General features: G+C 56.0%; 1 pseudogene; it reads left to right on the forward strand.

Annotated features, from left to right (window-relative positions):
• Window positions 1–3,823, forward strand: part of LOC130153738 (hydrocephalus-inducing protein homolog) — a 66,659-nt pseudogene extending 62,836 nt beyond the window's left edge.
• Window positions 3,824–18,796: the final 14,973 nt, after the last annotated feature.

Raw genomic sequence — 18,796 nt, forward strand, 5'->3', positions numbered from 1 at the left:
AGTCTTTGGGGTGCTTTCATGCAGGAGAACTTGGAGGGTTGTGAAAAGCTGCTGCAAGGAGGCCGCCAGCACCGGAGTGGGCGTTTGCGAGTGCAGCAGCTTTTGGACCCTGTGAGGATGCTAATTAGGCCCATACAAATCTTGCTCCTTGTGTTGTGCCTTTCTGCTTTCTCCTAGGGATTTTTAAAAATGTGGGTGAATTGCCGTTGTGGTGGATGTTAAGAAGCTTGGAGTTTCCTCAGAGGTCACTCTGAAGTTGTCTTTGATTCTGTCCCTTATAGGAGCACAAGGAGGATGCTGCTGTGTGGTACTCCAGCCCTGTGCCGTGTGGGATTATCCAGCCTCACAGCTCGGTAGAGATGCCGTTGACGCTGGAAGCCCAGGCGATAGGAAGGCAGGACACTGTGGCTAGTGTCTCAGTGTTTGGGAATGAAAGATCCCCGCTGGTGAGTGCTAGGCGAGATGCGTGCCTTTGTGTGACTCATCTTGGTGGGCATAAAGTGTACAGGGGTTCTGCCAGGGAAAAGGAGAACGTGACAATATGTGGCTGGTGCGGACACGGAAAGAAGGGATTCATGGCATAAGTAGCAGCTAATGCCTAGAGAAGGGTGGTGTCCTCTTAGGTGGAAATCTAAGTGTCTGAGATGGTGTTTAATTACGGACGTGTGAGGCGGGATAACAAGCCCAGTCTGAAACCCAGAGCAATTCCTGGGTCTCTCGCTCTCCTGCGTTACGAGATGAGCAGCAACCGCTGCTTCATTAGAACTCTTGTTCGGGAGCGCACGGGGACATCGCTGAATACCACTAAAGCAAGAGCGGTGTAAGAGACCGTGCTGAAATGATGATTTCTGTAAAGCTGGATTTAAGCTTTCCTGAAAGTCAGGTCCATCCCGCCTGAGAAATATCCATCATATCTCTTTGCCAAAAGCCCCAGCCAAAGACGCATGAGACTCCACACTGCTTGCATCTGGAGCACAAGCTTTTTTTTCTTTTCTTTTTTTTTCCCTACCAAGCTTGAAAAGGGGTGAGGCAAAGCATTCCTGGACTAAAGGCTCCTACAGGACATTTGCATTCAGGCATATACAGCAGCAACAACAAAGTGTAGGCAAGAGAACGTTGTATCTGGTGTCCTGGCTTCCACTGGCTGAAATCGAGAACAAATTCAGTTAATTAAACTTTAATTTAAAAGGATACTAACTTTTGAAGCAGCTGTTTTAAAATGTCTTGTCCTCTCTCTGAGCACGGAAGGGGATATCAGAGGATTCCCGAGAACGTGAAGCTTTCTGTAACAGAAAGGAAGGCTGACATTTTGAAAACAATTGCAGGGATATAAACTTTTTATAAACCGAATTGAAACGATGATGCCAAATCCCTTGGATGCCACTGGTCATCTCAACCCTGGCTGCTGGGGATGTGCATGTAAACCAGTCAACAGCAAGGCCAGGCAATGCAGGCTTTGCAGGGAAGTCTCACGTTTGACAAAACAGTTGCTTGCAAACAGAAGGCATGCTTCCCCGAAAGAGGAGGGTTTCTCCCCACTGGAATAACCAGTTGTTTAAATGTCAGCTGGATTTTGAACTACAGGTACCTTGAAAAGCTTTTACGCTTGGGCTAACAATTTATAAATTGAAAGTTGACCTTACCTTAATCTTTTCTGTTTGGACGTGAACGTGTCAATGTTTTGCCCAAAGGGCGAGCATTTCAGCTGGAGAAGCGTAGCTGTGCCTAAAGAAAGGACTAGATGCGTTGCATTTTCTATAGGTCTGTCTTCTGGTTGCAGTGCAGTTCCAGTAGTTCCCTGGTAGCTGACGCACCCAAAGCTTTCTGGGCTGGCAGAAGAGCTGGCTGTCTTGTTACGTGTCCTGCGCTGGTGGCAGATCCTACCCGTACGGCTGCAAGTCTGACCTTGGGAATCGCTGCAGTGTGTTCCAGTAGAACTTCAAAGCTCGTTCTTGCCTTAGGCTGGGGTGCCCAGTGTCGATGCCTGGTCTTTACCACCGTTTCAGGCAGAACGTGGTACAGATCTTTCATCCAGGCTGTGCAGAGTCCCTCCACAGCTCCGTTGTCGGGTATTTTGTTTGCAGGTGAACGCGTGCCAGCTCCAGTCTGGCGTGTGTCATCTGCATGAAGGAGCTGGTAAATCCCAGCGCTGGCGTTACTGGTGGCAGAGCTGCCATCGCTTGTTGCTGCCTTTCCCTGTGCCATGTTGCCTGTAACGCTGTTGCATGGCATTTTCCTTGTCCCTTTTAGAACCCTGTAGATGAAGGGGTTGGAGTTTTTGAAGCCCTCTCCTTGGTGGTGAGGATGCGTGGTGTTAGTACACAGGCTGACAGAAGGCAGCTCTCCTGGGCATCCTCCAGATGTTGTTCCGCTCATCCCCAAAGGGCTCTGCCCTGCCTTTGCTGCTGCTGTCCCGCTGTCACCGGGGAGCTGAGCTGGCTGGCGAGGCGCAGCTCTTCCCTGCAGCTCCTCCTTCCCGGGAGCTTTGGGCAGCATCGCCCAGACATGCATCATCGTGCATGGCTTCAGTTCCTTATTTTGGAGGCCCCAGCCTTGGTAGGTGACGTTTTTGGCTCTTAGTTGCACGCAGCAGTGCCCTGCCAAGGGATGAGCATTTCTGGGTGCTGCTGCTTCTGGCTGAGTTGGGCTGGTGATTCTGACAGCGGTCAATACCACTTCCTTGAGCCAGACATCATTAAAGGTTTTACATCATGGAAGCTGGTTTCTTTTTCGGTTAAATCGTACTCTGTGCCCTCCAGTGAATCCTACGGCGTCTGGTCAGTGTTGGGAGTTCTATGCATTCAGATCCTGTTGAAGTGTTGAGGTGTTTGGAACCAGTGAAATCCACCGCAAGAGTGCACAAATTCTCGTTGTTTTTAATGATGTGGGAAGGTGGTTTAGCAAAGGGATCTGTGTTCCTCCTCCAGTAGTCTGTGCCAGTTCTGCAAGGAGAAAGCTTTTGGTTCTGACTGTCAAGAGAAAAAACACCACTTGAATGATGTAATGAATAATTAATGCCTGTTATTCATGCCATACCAGGAATACACATAAGCACACATCAGAGGCCATAACTTGCACGATCTCTGCTCTGAAAAGCCTGCTTCGCTTCTGGCTTGTGCTGGTTTTCAGAGGTGCATTTTTGGGAATGTCAGAGAAGTAACTGTCCAACGGTAACCTCCAAGTGGGGGAGGGTTTCCCAGGGCAGCTTTCTTTGAATCCACCATGAAAACCCGCTTTCCATCTGTGGCGAGAGCAAGCCACCAGGGATGGCTGGTACTGGTGTTGAAATGATGGGTTTGCATGCCTGTCGCAGGCAGTGACCCGCAGAGCTGTTCGGGTCCTGCTGCCCCGGTGCAATGCCTCCCTCCTCCCCGGGCAGCTCGCGGTGTAGCCGGGGGGCTTGCAGGGTACATCTGCCCCTCCGTTGCCTCAGGGCCCTAACCCATGGGACTGGGCAATAAAGCCTGTCGTGCTTCACCGCCATCTCTGCCAGTCCTGGGGCTGATCAGTCACTAGAGCAGTAATACGAGGCGGCTCAGGGACGGTTTCTTTCCCTGCAATAAAGACGGGCTCTGCTTGAGCAGTGGCTTGGACCAGATGATCTCCAGAGGTCTCGCCAGCCCCAGCCGCTCTGTGACTCTGTGTGTGTGATGATCCCCCCTGCTGACTCCACGGGGCTGAGTTCCCCCATGGTGCGCATCTCTGCTTTTCAGGGCAGCTGCTGCTCTCATGGAGACGTGCCAGGAGGCAGGTCCTGGGAACCTGCTCCATCAGCCGCTTCACCAAAGGCTCTTCAGACAGACTCCGGGCACGGTGCTGCTGAGGCTGCCTGATGGGAGCAGCGCGGGCGTGGGCGAGATGTGCCCGAGCTGCGCCCTGGCCCTCAGCAGCTGCCTGCTCTGCCGCTCTTTTGCTGCCCCAGTTGAAGTTTTGCCCTTGGCTGCCTTACGCTGCCTGGCAGCTCCTTGACGGGAAGCAGAGGGGACTGAATAATTGTGGAGATAAAGCCTGGGATGCAGTCGGGTGTCAGGGTGACGTGCACGTGTCCACCTGAGAGCGGAGCAGGCTGCGCTGTGCCTTAGCCCAGCTGATGGGTGACACGGGCATCCTTCATTCCCCCGTGTCCCTGAACCCAAGCCTTGTGTCCTCTAAAGCGCCAAAGCCGCTGCTCTGGTTCCTGCTTGGAGGTTGCTGCAGGGGGGTGAGCCGTCATTTCCCTGTCTCCCATTTGTTGGCCAATCTGCAAACGGTGGCTGTGAGGCTCAGAGATCATGGTCTCCAATTGAAAGGGCGAGTTATCGACTGAAATTTTCACAGGAGCGTTGCATCGGGAATGTTATGCAGACTGACGGACAGCTTGACAAACTGAATGAGGTTAATTTAAGGGGCGGCAACAGGGCAAACGAAAGGCTGGTGTCTTGTTTGAAACAGAAAAGGAAAATGCTGTAATGCAGGTGGCCGTGCTGCCACCCCGGTGGTACTCTTAACCCTCGAGTGATAATTGCTCTTCCTGTTAAGGCAAGCTTGCTGCTGGCGTTGTGGGAGACAAGATCATTACCTGAGCAAGCCAGCATGATTTGTGGTGAACTTCACTTTGGGATAGTGACTTCAGGAATTCCTTGCAGTCCCCCTCAGGCACCAGCTTCCCTGTACCCCTCTCCTCTCTGCTGGGTGAGTTGTGTCTGTTCTATTCTCAGTTGCAGGGAGCAGCAGGGAGGGAGTATCTCTGCCACCAGAAGAAAATAAGTAAAAACCCGCCAAATCTGTGTGTTGAGACGGGGCTTTTTGGGTTGGAAGAGGGGTGTAGGGACTGCGTACCTGCGTCCTCGGTTGGCTTATCCCTGCTTGCCAGGGTGTCTGCAGATCTGCGACCCTTGGGACCAGTGTGTCGTCCTGTGCTCACACTGTCAAATCCTGTGTCTGTCGGGTGTGCTTTTCCCTGTCAGATTGCTTTCCCAGCTGCCAGGCAGCCCAGCGTGTTAGGGAATCCTCTGGATCCAGCAAGGGGAGGATTTGTGTCTGTCTTGGGTAAAAAAAGACTGGAGGAATGAGTCAACATGAAGGAGCTGTTGCAGCTTAGCTGGGGGCTGATGTAACCTGCTGACAAAAGTGGCTGTTTCTCCTCCTTGCTCCATTGTCATCTTCTTTTCCTGCCTCCCTAAGTGCCTGATTTTTGCCGTATTGACAAGTGCCAAAGGCTTGTTATGGACTGATGGAAGTGTTTGCTCTCCCTGCAGAAAGGAAAAAGCATCATTCTTAGGTCATTTCCTACTTGTTCTTTGTCATGCTGTCTTCTCGGAGATGTTTTATGTGACTGCTAAGGCTGACATCTCTTGGCACCACAGAAGGCAGCTGCATGTCACGTCTCTGTGATCAGGAAAGAAGAGACAGGCCTAGGGTGTAAGTTTTCTTAATCAGTGGCAGCTTTTTTCTGCCTGCATAACCCCCGTGCTGGGTCTGTTATGTGCTGCCACAGGGCGCAAATGGTTTCCCAGCGCCTTGTAACGAGGGAGGAGGCAGAAGACCTTCCTTGGGATTTCCTCTTCTCATGACAGTCGTAATGCGGGGTCCTGTCTCCTTCAGCCTGGTCCCTGACCTCCCTGATCCAGAGCCCTGTGCTCCAGGTGAAGCTCGCTGCTGCCTGGTTTCCAGCAGCGGTCGTACAGCCAGCTGCTTCGTCTTCAGGAGGGTGCCTGGTGGCTCAGTGCAGATCCCCTTCGGCGTTCCCAGGGATGCGCTGCTGTCACATTCAACTGGAGCTGACCTTGCAGAAGAGACCAAGTTTTGTTTGTTTTTTAAAAAAAGAAAAAAAGCTGTAACTATTTGTCTTGTCACTGGGATTCACTGCAGATAACTGATTTTTCAGGCAATGTATAAAGGCTCTTGGTCAGGTGTGGTGTAAGCAAGGGCAGAACACGCAGTTCCCATTCCCATACTGGCTTCTCCCCTCTAGCACACAATTTTTTTCATTTACTAATTTAATTGTTTATTACCTCAAGCCTTTGGCGACACTGCCTTTATTAACAAAACGGCCATATGGAGAGACAGCAAAACACGGAGGAGATAAACTTAAAAACAGTGCCGATGAGGGGATGCTGCTTTAGTGATTCTGTTCCTTGTTCTGGCTGACGGGCAATTCTGTTGCTCTCTGAGCAAACCGTGCAGGCTGGGGGCAGTGAAGGCTTTGAAGAGCATGTCAGCATTGACTGCAGTTCTCCCCAGCTGCTCTCACTGAAGTCGGAGCAGACTTGAATTGGCAAGAGGGTGGTTTTTAAATCTACTGCAAATTACCACCCCCACCCCCACCCCCGCCCCCCAAAGCAGCTGAATAATTAGCCAGCGGGTCAGTGTTTGCTCCTAGTGAGACAGAGGCAGACAGTGCTGTGCCCTTCAAATGGTATCTGCAGTGCTATTTAGAAATTAGGGTTAAATTAACCTTCCAGGGTACGGGCAGCGCTAGCCCTGCATATGTGGCCTCTTCCAAGGTGAGCAGAACTTTTGAAGATGCGTAGGCTTAACTCTTTCCAGAGCTGTCCCACCAGAGCCTCATGGTGCTCCAACAGCTGACCTTTAGAATTAAACCCTTGGTTTGGGTTTAAAGGCTGTGCTGCTTATACAGCAGTACCAGTTTCTGATTTCCACCCAGTTTGGTTTTGCCAGAGCTGTAGGGAGCTTGTCATGTCGTGGCTGTTCTGGAATGTGGTACAGTGAAAGGAGAGACTGAAATGGCAAATTTTTCCCCCCAGGGCGGTCAAATGCTGGCAGAGGTTGCCCAAGGAGGTTGTGCAGTCTCTGTCCTTGGGGATCTTCAAAGGCCAAGGGCACACAGTTCTCAGCAACCTGCTCGAGGCGAGCGTGCTGGAGCAGAGGGCTTGGCCCAGAGGACCTCCACGGGTCCCTTCCAACCCCCCCCTCCTGTGTGGCTCTGTGCTTTGCTTTTCCTCCTAAAGCCCCTCAGCTCAGCCCCGATGCCCGCTGGAAAGGGTGCTGGGGCAAGGGACCATCCCAATCTCCTCCCCGAGGGTCCACCCCAGCACAAGCGCTCCCCACTCCACAAGACCCTATGGCAGACACAGTCAGGAGAGGGAAAAGATTCTTTTATTGTCAACAGCAGCTGCAGGGGCCCAGGAGTCACAGCTGTTCAGCCGGTGAAAATCAGTCGGCACCTGCAACGACAGAGTCAGAAAGCTCTGATAAGCCCCCAGAGGCAGGAAGAGGCAGGATTTGGTTCCCCCCTCTTTGGGGGACGCTGTTTCCGAGGAATTCCTCATGGCCCAGAAGGGACAGCTCTTGCTGGCCTCCACTCGAGGCCGGCTCCGGTGCCTTCTCCCCAGGGGTGATGTCCCTAGGGAGCTGTGCGTGCGCAGGGATGCTGACAGTGCCCCTGTGCCGCGCAGCAGGGCTCGACGGGGAGCCCCCGGGGAGCTGCCGTGGGGCTCATCCCAAACCCTGCTCAGCACCAGCCCTCGCCGGCCCTTGCCAGCCAGCTGGGCTGACTTAGGGCCGTGTTCAGGGCTGGGAAAGATGGGCAGCAGCGCGTGGTACGCACCTGGCCTTCCTGACGTGCTGCAGCTTCCTGCATTTTCTCAGGTTTGGGTCCACAAAATCGCTTCCTCTCTTCTCCGTTTTATTTTTGCTGTGCTGTCCCTCTCCTCTGCCCAGGCTTCTTTTCTCTTCCTTTTCCTTGACTTTTCCTTCTCCTGGTGGGAGCCTGCAAACCTTTCCATCCCACAGCGTGATGAGATGGGGAAAGCCCCAAGCCCCTGCAGCGAGCTCTCAGGTCAGGCAAGGGGAGCTCTTCCTACCTGGTTTCCTGGGGCAGGCTGGTCAGTTGTGGCAGGCGTGCCAGGGACTCTGCCGTGCCCTCGGGGGTGCCTGGAGGCAAATCTGGAGGTGCCTAAACCAGAAACTTGGGAGGTAACGGGTGGCAAGTGACAGCCTGGGGTAGTGAGGGCCTGACTGCCAAATTGCTGTATGAGCTCTACAGAGGAGATGCTGGTTTGCATCGTGCACATTTTGCACAGTCCAGCCAACGCAGCCTAGACTTGATGAAGCTGCGACGGAGTAGGATTTGAGCAAAAGCCCTCTCAAGGTGGCAGCTACTCCTTTCTGTCCTTTTGTGGGTATTTTGTAGCTATGTTTTGTTTGATGAAGCAGATCATACTTAATGAAGTGCATTCCAGAAACAGCCTTTCCAGTTTTCCTTAGCACGCACCACTCTGGGGGGAGAGGAGGAACCCCAAAGGCACAAGAGAGCGGCTGCCAGGAGGAGGCCCAGCGGCTGCTTGGCCTCCTGGGAAATTACTGTCCCACCTGAGACATGTTGCCCCAGCGTCTGTGGAGCTGCCGTACCTCTGCCGCTTTGGGCCCTGCCCCTGTGTCTCCCCCAGCTCCGCTGTCGATGCCCAGCAGAGAGGCGGCTGCATCCAGAAAGGCTTTTGCCGGACGCTGGGTCTCTGCTGTGCCTGCAGGGCCACTTTGCTCTTCGCACCGCAGCTCTGGAAAGCAAAAGCACGTGCAGCAGCGCGACTTCTTGGAAGTCAAGAACACCTAAGCAAAGCCCAGCCGAGCCCTACACCACTTGTCTCGTCAGCGTTGAGGTTTCTGGCATCCCAAGCCCCAGTGTCTGTGACAAGCCTCAGTCCCGCCTCCTACCTGTGCCCCGGTCCATGGGTGCTGGCACCTCCTCGGCTGATGGAGGGGAGAGGCCGGCCACCTCCTCCCCAAAGATGTCCCCGCAGTTTTCAATGAGGAACTCCACCAGCACGTTCACCTGCAGACATCAAAGCCTTGGTCTCAAGCCAGGTGCCTGCAGACGTGTCAAGCAGCCTTTCCCACTGCTGACCCTTCGTCTGCGCAGGCGGCTGCGGCTGGGGGTTGCTCTTCCAGGCACCCAGCCCACCAGCACTGGCCCAAGGGAGGAGGCAGCCAGGGACCTCGCAACAGCCAAGCTCCGATGGGCCTGGAAGGCAGCACTGGCTGCTGGGTAGGGCGTACCTTCTCGGTCACCGCCAGCATGGCCTGCAGCGGGAGCAGGTCCTTGTTGGGTGGGCTCAGCAGGTTGGGCCCGACGCAGATGGCCAGGTTGCTGCAGCTCATTCTGCTGGTGGCTGCGTTGTGGCCGATGTGCTGCAGCAGGGCCATCAGCCGCTTCAGGAGCAGGAGGTTGGCCGCAGGCAACTTGTCAGCCACCCTGAGGGAAGAGGAAGACAAGGCTGATGAAGCAGAGGGTGCCCACAGCCGTCCCTGCAGCTGGCCCCAGGTGGGTGGGAGCCAGCGGCCGTGTTGCACAGCTTTGCAGCTGCCCGAAAAGACAGCTTTCTGAGGAGCCCGTGCCTTTCCAGGCAGGTCCCAGAACTCTCCCGGTCCCTGCTCACCAGGCAGGCTGCTGCCCACACTTACGCTTTCAGCTCCTCCACCTTGGCCTGCTTGCTGGCCCTCTCCATGGCTGCCATCCAGTCCTCGTAGAGGTCGACGACGAGGAGCTTGGTGGGGATGCTTCGCAGGAAGTCCTGCAATGCCAAGGGCTGCAGGTGAGCCTTTGAACGCTGCAGGCCAGCCAGGAGCTCCTCCAGCTGCACGTCAGAAGTGCTCACCTTCAAGATGACGGCCAGCAGCAGCGCAGGCTGGCTTCCTACGTCGATGTCCTTGCCGCGGTCCAGGGCCTCGCGCAGCTGCCGAAGTTCTGTCCCACCGGCAGCTCTGCGGAATATCCCCTCCGTTGCTGGTCCTTGCTGGCGCAGGACAGCCAGCAGCTCCTGCAGGAGAGGCAGGAGGCCACTTGCTTGGCTGAAGAACCAAGCGGTGGCAAGGACCAGAGCTCTGCCCCAGACGTGGTTGCCTAAGCGCCACAAAGGGTCTGGGACCAGAAGCAGGTTCTGGGGGTGCAGAGTCCAGTGCCCTGACCCCGCAGCTGCTGGGGACACGCAGGCCCTCTCCAGAGCAGCCGGAGGGAGGGCTGGGGACCCCATCTGTCCAGGCTGGCTTACCTGGATGGGCCGGGGCAGCGTGTTGTCCTCCCCACAGAGGGCTGCCAGGGGCTGCCCAAAGAGCGCCCTGCTGCAGCTGGAGCCCGCCTGCCCTGGCGCCTGGGCAGCGGCCGGGGTGCGCCGCAGGGCGAAGGGCCAGGGCAGCCCCATCCTCCTCCTGCTGGTGCTGCTCCCGCTGCTGCTCCCTCCTGCTGCAGAGGAAAACAGAGTAAGACACCACCAATGGAGACCCCAGGCCAGCGGTCCCAGCGCCTGCCCTGCCCTGCGCTGCCCTGCCGGCAGCACGGTGCTGTGTGGTACGGCAGGATGGGCAGGGAGGCAGCAGCTGGAACCGCGGCTGTGGCTCGGAGGTGTTGACTTAGAGGCTCTTGAGAGCCATCGTGCCACGGGGTCAGCCTGTGCCAGCCTTCGCCCTGCCCTCCTGCAAGCTGCGGGCAGCAGCAGAGGCTCCGTGTCCCCGCAGAAGCATATCCAGCAGGCACTGCCCAGCAGTTGTCCTTGTCCGTCCAGGTGACATCCTTCCGTGGGCTGCCCAACCTGCATGGCGACACTCGGGACAAGTGAGCACAGCATTGCAGGAGGTTGCCTTGCTTTCCCAAACTCACCTGGTGCGGGGCAAAGTCCCCCTGCGTTTGCAGATGGGGCCGTCGCAGGCCCTTGCTTGGGATGAGCCTGCAAGAACCAAGAATCGGGCTGTGTTTGGAGAGCAGCCCCGCAGCAGAAAGGGCCACCAGCAGCCTGAGCGCGGCAGAGCTGGGACCCTCTGCCCTCCCGGGCTCTCTTCCCCATGTGGCAGGGTTCCTCCCAGTGTCACCAGTCAGAACGTGCTGGCGTGCTGCTGGCTTCCCAAAACTCTCTGCTCCCTGAGTGGCACCATCAGACCCTCTGTCCCTCCCGCACAAGCTCACCCCAGTCCCTGCGCATCCCGGCGCAGCCACAGGCAGGTGCAAGGCAGCCATTCTCACCTCTGCCTGTGCCTCCATCAGCCTCTCCAGGCTCCTGGCGCGCAGTGTCCTCCACTGGGCAGGAGAGAAGGAGGGGAAGAAGGTGAGCAGCCATGGCTCTGCTGCTCGGCTGCAGGAGCAGTGCTTGGGGACAGGGCCCAGAGCAGAGAGACACTCACGGCGTGGCGGCGGCTCAGCTCCCTCTCCAGGAGCTTGATGGATGTCAGATGGGTGACGCGGGCTCCCGTGCGTCCTTCTGGTGTCCTGTGCACCGGGAAGGGAGAGAGCTGGGTGAGCCCCAAGCCGTCTCTTGTCTCTTGTCAGGCAGCTGTGCCCGAGAGCTGCTCGCAGCCACGGGGGCACCTTCCCCAGCTGGGGGCTGTGTTCCCCCATCCATCCAGCTTCTCCTGGAGCATCCCCCCGGCTTACCCCAGCAGCGTGGCCACCCACAGCTCCTTCAGTGCCTGGGATCTACAGATAGAGAGGAGAGAGAGCGTCAGGCCCTGCTGCCCCCAGCCCTGGGCAAAGGTGGGTGCCTGCACAGCCCTGTGCTGTGGGGCAGGACAGAGGCGCTGTCCAAGCCCTGGGTCGCTCTGTCCTGCCTGAGCGGCTGCATCTGCCCTTCCCTTTTGGGGACGAAAAGGTGACCAGGGGATGCAGGATGGGGAAACATCCCACATCCCTCCCTCCCTGCCAGCGAGCTGCCTGCTCCCTGCCCAGCTCTGCACGCAAGGCAGAGGCCTGTGTTCATGGGATGGCGTGGGTACGGCTGGGAACCTCTGCTGCCCGACCACGACTCACCCAAAAGTGGCGATGCAGGAGCCGGTGGGCCAGGCGAGGATGACAGAGGTGCTGTCCTCATCGGTGCCTTCCTTCTCCTCCTGTCCATCCTGCCCCGCAGCCTCCTTCCCGCTGCTGAGCACCCACAGCTGGTCCAGCGCCAGGCGGAGCTGTGGGCGCAGGCTGGTGCCGTGTCTGCAGAGAGCAGAGGCGGGCACTGAGCCGGAGGGGGGCTCCTTGGGCTGGGTCCCCACGCGCAGAGCCCTGTCCCCCACCTGCCCTTGGGACGGACGTTGGTGCCTCCAGCACCGAGGGGCCGGGGCCTGGGGCTGGTGCCAGGGTGTCCCTGGGCCGGGGCTGGGGGCAAGGATCTGGGCTCTGAGGGTCTTACCGCAACTTGGCGACCACCAGTTCCTCGTGGAGGAGCAGAAGGCGCCTCTCGCTCCTCTTGCGGCCCCGGGTCAGCCGCACGTCCGCGCTCAGCACCGGCTCGGCGTCGCTGAGAGCCTCCTTGCAGAGCAGAGAGCGGCGGGCATGAGCAACGCCAGTGCTGCGTGGCCCAGCTGTGCCCGCGTGTCCCCGAGCCCGGGGGGAGCCCACCTGGAGCCGCAGCAGCAGCTGGCCTGGCCCATCCTGCCCGGGAGAGGAGGGCCCTGGCCGTGCAGCGAGGAGGGGGCCCAGCCGGCGACGGCGAGGCTGGGAAGCGGGGTGCTGGTGCTGTGGCAGCGCTGCTGGGCCAGAGGCTGCCTCCTGCCAGCGCCGCTGCGTGCCAGCACGGCTCTGCCCTGCTGCCTGTGGTGGCCGTGGGCTCCCCGTGACCAACGGTCTGAGCCCAACGGAAAGTGGGCGGGGCCTGCGGGGCGGGGCTGGGGCCCTCTCCAGTATGGCCGGGCCTGCCTCGCCCCGGGGAGCCCCGAGCAGGACAGGGCAGGGGGCAAGGGCCACCTCCCTGCGCCTGCGGCCAGCGCTTTGCCCTGGGGTTTGGACAGGGTCCTGCTCGATAAAAGAAGCCGTTTTTCCTAGAGATGACCGTTGTGGCCTGAGGCAGACTCCTCTTGGTGGAGGCCGGCCTAGCGGTCGGAAGGCCTCTGGCACACAGGCCGTGCCAGGCCTCAGGCCCCAAGGCGCTGGAACTGGAGCAGGCCCAGCAGGAGGAAAAACTTCCATTTTTACCAAAAGACGGGGGGACTAGCAGCAGTCAAGAGCCGCTCGTGTCCTGCCAGGCGCCACAGGGAAATGAAATGTGTGGTGAGCTTCGGCAGGAATTGTGGTGCCCCTGGAGCACCACCCTTGCTTGGGAAGGCTTTATCCCACCTGGGTGCTAAGGCTTCACCCTTGGCAATCAGGGCTGGATGAGCGCCACACAGGAGCCCCTGCCCGGTTAGCCATGACCTTCACCCAGCCGGTGGCCGACACGGCCAGGGGCGAGTCTGTGGGGTAGGCCGTGACCATGGCAAAGAAGGGGAAAAGTAGTCAGCTTTTGATGGCCCGTGTCTCGTTTCACTGTTGACCCTAAGCAATGCCTTGCTTCAAATAGAAGTGATTCAGAGAGTTACACACCCGCCCTGTTCAGGAAAAATGCAGGAAATCAGAGACATCTAGCAAATTCTCTTGTGGCTGTTGTACACTGCAGCAAGAAGCAGCGTGGGTCCAGTGGCTAATGCTGGAAGGGGAATTCAGCACTTCTGGGAAAGGGAGATAAAGGCACTCTTGTGGGCCAGGCTGGGATTGGAGAGCCTGGGTGGGTGTCTGGGGTCCCAGCTTTCCCGCAGTGCTGACTGTGGTGCCTGCTGCTTGTTCTTCCCTGCAACGCCGGTTGCATCCACCTGCTGGGGCTGTGCTTGGGAAGGGCTCCGGGGGTGAGCAAGCCCATGGGAGAGGCCTGGGGAGAAGCTCTTCTCCAGAGATCTACCAGAAACTGTCCAGAGCATCCGAGAGGATGCTCTGTATGACAAGGGAAGGTGCCCGTTGGTCCAATGTATGAGAGCCTGCAGGGCTCCCATCAGGGTCCTTTGACCTACCCATCCTCCAGCCAGCAATCCAGGTGCTGGGGGGTCCCATGTAGGTCTCCTGAGGTACCCTTTAGCCCCGGGCAAGGTGTCGTGCCTCAGTGTGTGCTTGCAGGGCATGTTTCCTTCCTGCTGACAAGGGCGGAATTGCAGTTAAATGCCCCTGGGCGATCCCGAGCCAAGCAAACTTTTTTCTATGGGTCACACTGCTTTGCAGTCCATGTGTGTGGTTCAGCTCCTGCATGGGAGCTGAGGACACGAGGTGACCTAGCTCGGAAGCTGGCCACTCTTGCTCCAGGCAACTCCAGTTGCTTGCGTTTTCCTTCAGCTTCCCCAGCCTGATCATCTCCACTGTCACCTCCTCCCTGTCCTACAAGAAGTATCCCTATCCCAGCCATTAGGACAGTGGCACAGCACTCAGAATCCAGATCACTGGTAGAGAAGAAGGACAGAGGAAAGGAGACGTTCTCCTTTGAAAGAAATCCTTCTTTGTCCTCCTTTAGCTACTAGTGGATGAAAAAAAGGGGGACAGAATTTCAGGCCAGCCACAGCACTGGCTTTCAAGCCTGAGCTTGTCATCTCATGGCTGTTCTGGAATGTGGTACAGTGAAAGGAGAGATAGAAATGGCAAATTTTCCCCCTCGGGGCGATCAAATGCTGGCAGAGGTTGCCCAAGGAGGTTGTGCAGTCTCTGTCCTTGGGGATCTTCAAAGGCCAAGGGCACACAGTTCTCAGCAACCTGCTCGAGGCGAGCGTGCTGGAGCAGAGGGCTTGGCCCAGAGGACCTCCACGGGTCCCTTCCAACCCCACCCTCCTGTGTGGCTCTGGGCTTTGCTTTTGCCCTGGCGGAGATCTTCAGGGACTTTGTGCTCCGTTTTGTGTTGCCTTAGGGCTACGATGTGCTGTGGTTTGGGGGCAACAAGGTCAAGTATGTCAGAGGTCAAGCGAGTTAGTGTCAAAGTGTGTTACTGTAATGGACAGAATCTGTGTTTGTTGGCCCTGCGTTCCTGGGGTTATGGCATTTTTATCTTATCTTGTGATCTGTGTGGTGGGTTTTTTTTGTGGAGAGTGCCTTTTTTCAGCTATTTTGCCTTTGTGGGGTTCGGATGGGTGCCTTTGGTTTGTGTATGATGTTTCTTCTGGTTGTTTTTCTGCTGTGCTGGTGGATGGTGGTGGGCTTTTCTGTCTTGAAACCATCGATACTGGTCTAATAGATCTCCTGCAGGTCAGGCAGTGTCACTTCTGGCGTGGTCTGACTCATTTCTGGTGAGCTGGTGGGTAGGTGTGGAGGACTTGTGGTCCCTCCATGGGGAATGACTGCTAGAGGACTAACAGGCAGATCTGTGGAGGGGTGAGAGGACCGCTGGCCCATAAGTAGTGACTGTCAGAGGACTAAGTGTACTTGAACTAACGTGGGCTTCCAAATTCGTGGTTATCTGTCCTGCCTTGTGGAAGAGCCATGGGAAGTCACCAGCCACACGGAAGGACAAGGGGGTTCCCAAGGCTACGTGGTTTCTTGGGTTTTGCTTTTGAGTAAGAAGGTCTTGTCTCAACATGAGTACAACTGTGAACGGTCAATTTTGCTAACTTTAGAAAGCAGGGAGCAGCACATTTGTGCTGTGCCTCACATGGCTGCCAGGGCAGGGTGAGAAACAGCAAGAGAATTCCTTCCTGTCACTTCTCCAGGGGAGCAGCGCTGCACTTGTCAAGGTGAGGTATTTTTGGCTCTATACGATTGAAAATGTGAGGGGTTAATTTTCTCACCACAGAAATTAGGGAGCAGAACATTTGTGCTGTGCCTCACATGGCTGCAAGGACAGAGTGAGAAGCAGCAAGAGAATTCCTTCCTCACACCTTCTCCAGGGGAGCAGTGCTGCACTTTACCCATAGTGAGGGTTTTTTCGGCTCTGCATGATTGCAAATGTGAGAGGTCAGTTTTCTCACCACAGGAAGCAGGGAGCAGAACTTTTGTGCCGCGCCTCACATGGCTGCCAGGGCACGGTGAGAAACAGCAAGAGAATTCCTTCATGGCCCCTTCTCCAGGGGAGCAGTGCTGCACTTTGCCAAGGTGAGCTCTGGTGCTGCATGAGTGCACAAGGTTTTGGTCAATGTTCTCACCACAGAAAGCAGGGAGCAGAGCTCTTGTGCTGTGCCTCACATGGCTGCCAGGGCAGGGTGAGAAGCAGCAAGAGAATTCCTGCCTGGCACCTTCTCCAGGGAGCACTGCTGCACTTTGTCAAGGCAAGTTTTTTGGGCTGTGCATTATTGCCACTGAAAAGAGGTCAGTTTTCTCAGCACAGAAAGCAGGGAGCAGCACATTTGTGCTGTGCCTCACATGGCTGCCAGGGCAGGGTGAGAAGCAGCAAGAGAATTCCTGCCTGGAACCCTCTCCAGGGGAGCAGCCCTGCACTTTCCCAAGCCATGTTTTTTGCTTCTGTATGAGTTCTAAAGTGCTGTGTCAATTTTCTCACCACAGAAAGCAGGGAGCAGAACCCTTGCGCTGTGCCTCACATGGCTACCATGCACGGTGGGAAGCAGCAAGAGAATTCCTTCCTGGCACCTTCTCCAGGGGAATTTCCCAGCTCCCGAGAGACTCCTGGCACCAGCTGCAAGGGGGCTCCCAGCCGAAGGGAATTGGGGTGGGAATTGGTGATGTCTCCTTTCCTTAGGCATGTTAACACTTTGGAATAACAATTGGATGCTTCGCTTCTGTTGCTCTTTTATCATATTGCTCACAGTAACTGCTACTGGTTCCTTTTATCATATTGCATGCTATTTTCTTTTATTGTAATATAAGAAACTGTGTTTGATATATTCCATCATTTGATATATTTGATAGATTTGATTATATTTGATGCAGAGTTCAGCTTTGCTGTGTATCCAGTCAGTCAGCAAAACATAATCTGGCGTAGTCGGCATCGTGTGAAGTAAAACTCTCTCTATTTAAGAAGAAAAAATGTTCCTCGACTTGCTATTGGCAGGTGGGAACCATTGCCTTACGGTGTTTGGGCCAGAGTGGTCTGGTGGTGCTGGGCAGTTGGGCCGTGCCAGGGACAGAGGGACGGGGGCAGGGGAGGGGGCGGGGGGAAGGGGTTTAGGGACGGACGGGTGGGAATGGAGGAAGGTGTTTAGGGATGGAGCGGGGTGTGTGGGGGTGGGGCAAGGATGTGTGTTTGTGGGAGTGGGTGTGGGGGGGGTGGGGGATGGGGGGAGGTGGGTGTGTGTGTATTGATAAACCGGGGGTGGGGGCGTGGGGGGGGTTGAGGGTGTGTGTGTTATTTAGAGAACAGATTGGGGGGCCTGGGGGAAGGGTTTTAGGGACGGACGGGGGGTTGATGGAGGCCTTTAGGGAAGAACCGGGGGGTTGGGGGAAGGATTTTAGGGACGGGCCGAGGGTGGGGGAGGGCTGGACCAGGGTCTGGGGGAAAAGGTTTTAGGGACAGGGCGGGGAGGTGGAGGTGGGGGATGATTTCAGGAACAGCCAGGGTGGAGGAGGGGGTCAAGGGAAGTCTTTCAGGGTTGTTTGGGGGGAAGGATTTTAGGGACGGATGTGGTGTCTGGGCAGACGTTTGATGCCACCGTATAGATTCCACTGTATATACGTTTATGTCCAGGGATTCTGTTAAGGGAAGGCTGCTGGCTCGGCAAAGGGACAAGATGTCTGAGCTCCCCAGTTACCACACTGATTTGGTGTGTTTAGCTCTACGTTAAACACACCTGCGCACAAAGGTTAGGCCAAGCTGACTCTCTAAAGCTGTTAGAAGTGACAAATTAAGGGACCTCTCATCCAGGGAGTCAGCCTTGGGAAGGATGGGGAATAAAGAATGGATGGGGAAAAGAACTCCATTCTCTTCAGTGATGCAGAAAGAGCCTCTGGGTGAGGACGTTGTGGCCACAGGAGGAGACAAGCCGATAGAGTGCTGCCATCCGCAGAATGTTGGTTGGAAGTCGGACAAAGGTAATTGTTGTGGGGGGAGATCGCGACCTCTGACGCAGATAGCCCCCCGAGAGAGGGCAAGGCCCCGCTTGGGGAGCATGGGGAGCTAGTAAAAAACCTCAGCAGTGCTGTCTGAGGGTGTGTGCTCATTTGTATTAAAGCAAGAAACTTGTAACCCATCCTGTGCCTGACTGAAAATGCATGTGTAATGCGCTATGAGTGTGCAAGTGCTCTGCTGTCCATAGTGCGTGCCCTCGAGTAACTGGGTGAGCACGCTCAGAGGAAACATTCCCCCGTGCTCCCAGCACTGCCATAAAGAATGCCTGCCTTCTGAAACCTGCAAGCAAGGCTTAGAGGGTTTCTCTCCATGACCGACTTTATGGCATCATTCCCACCATACTGGAGAAAGCAAATCTTTTATTGTTTGGTGGTGAAAGCAGCTTGGGGAGTGTCACTGAGGTGCAGCACTTTTTTAACCTCAGGTCTAAAGTGCCACCGGTCCCACCGTGGGGTACATCCTTCCTCAGGCTTTCACCAAACGGAAAGGATGCATCAAACCCACCCCACAAACACGTCCTGCACTTTTTTTATCTTTCCTGGAACGTGGGGACATGACCCTGCTGGGCCATCAGTGCCACCTGCCTGGGAGCCAAGATGGTGCCTTTGCATTCCAGGCTAGGAACTTACCTTCTTTTTTTCCTTTTCAGTGACTTTAGAGCCATCCTTAGGGAGGCTGGTTAAGCTGGTTTACTGCACAGCTGGTCGCCAGTGGAGGGAAATGGTAAGCTCCGCTGTTGCCTTTGGTGTTTACTTGTTACTGTGTCGCTCATTTGAGTGGTCTTCTCATGCCCCGGCAAGCAGAAGCTATCACTCCACTTTAGGCCTTGGTCTAATAGTCATGCAAAGCAATATTGAAAGTCATTCTGAGGTCTGGAACAGGCCCCAGCATGCATTTTATAAAAGTGCTTCTTGGCTGCTGTTTCTCTTTGTATGGGGTTTTTTCCCATTTCTCCAGACTGCTGAAGCTCTGAAAGGCGCTGATGAGCTGCTCTCCCTCAGTTTGCTCCTTTGCCTTTGGGGAGTGCGGTTCATGTTTTCTTCATGGCTTTGCAGAGGAGAAAATCCATGAGTACACCA

Source organism: Falco biarmicus, chromosome 8, assembly GCF_023638135.1.
Source record: "Falco biarmicus isolate bFalBia1 chromosome 8, bFalBia1.pri, whole genome shotgun sequence".
NCBI lineage: Eukaryota > Metazoa > Chordata > Aves > Falconiformes > Falconidae > Falco > Falco biarmicus.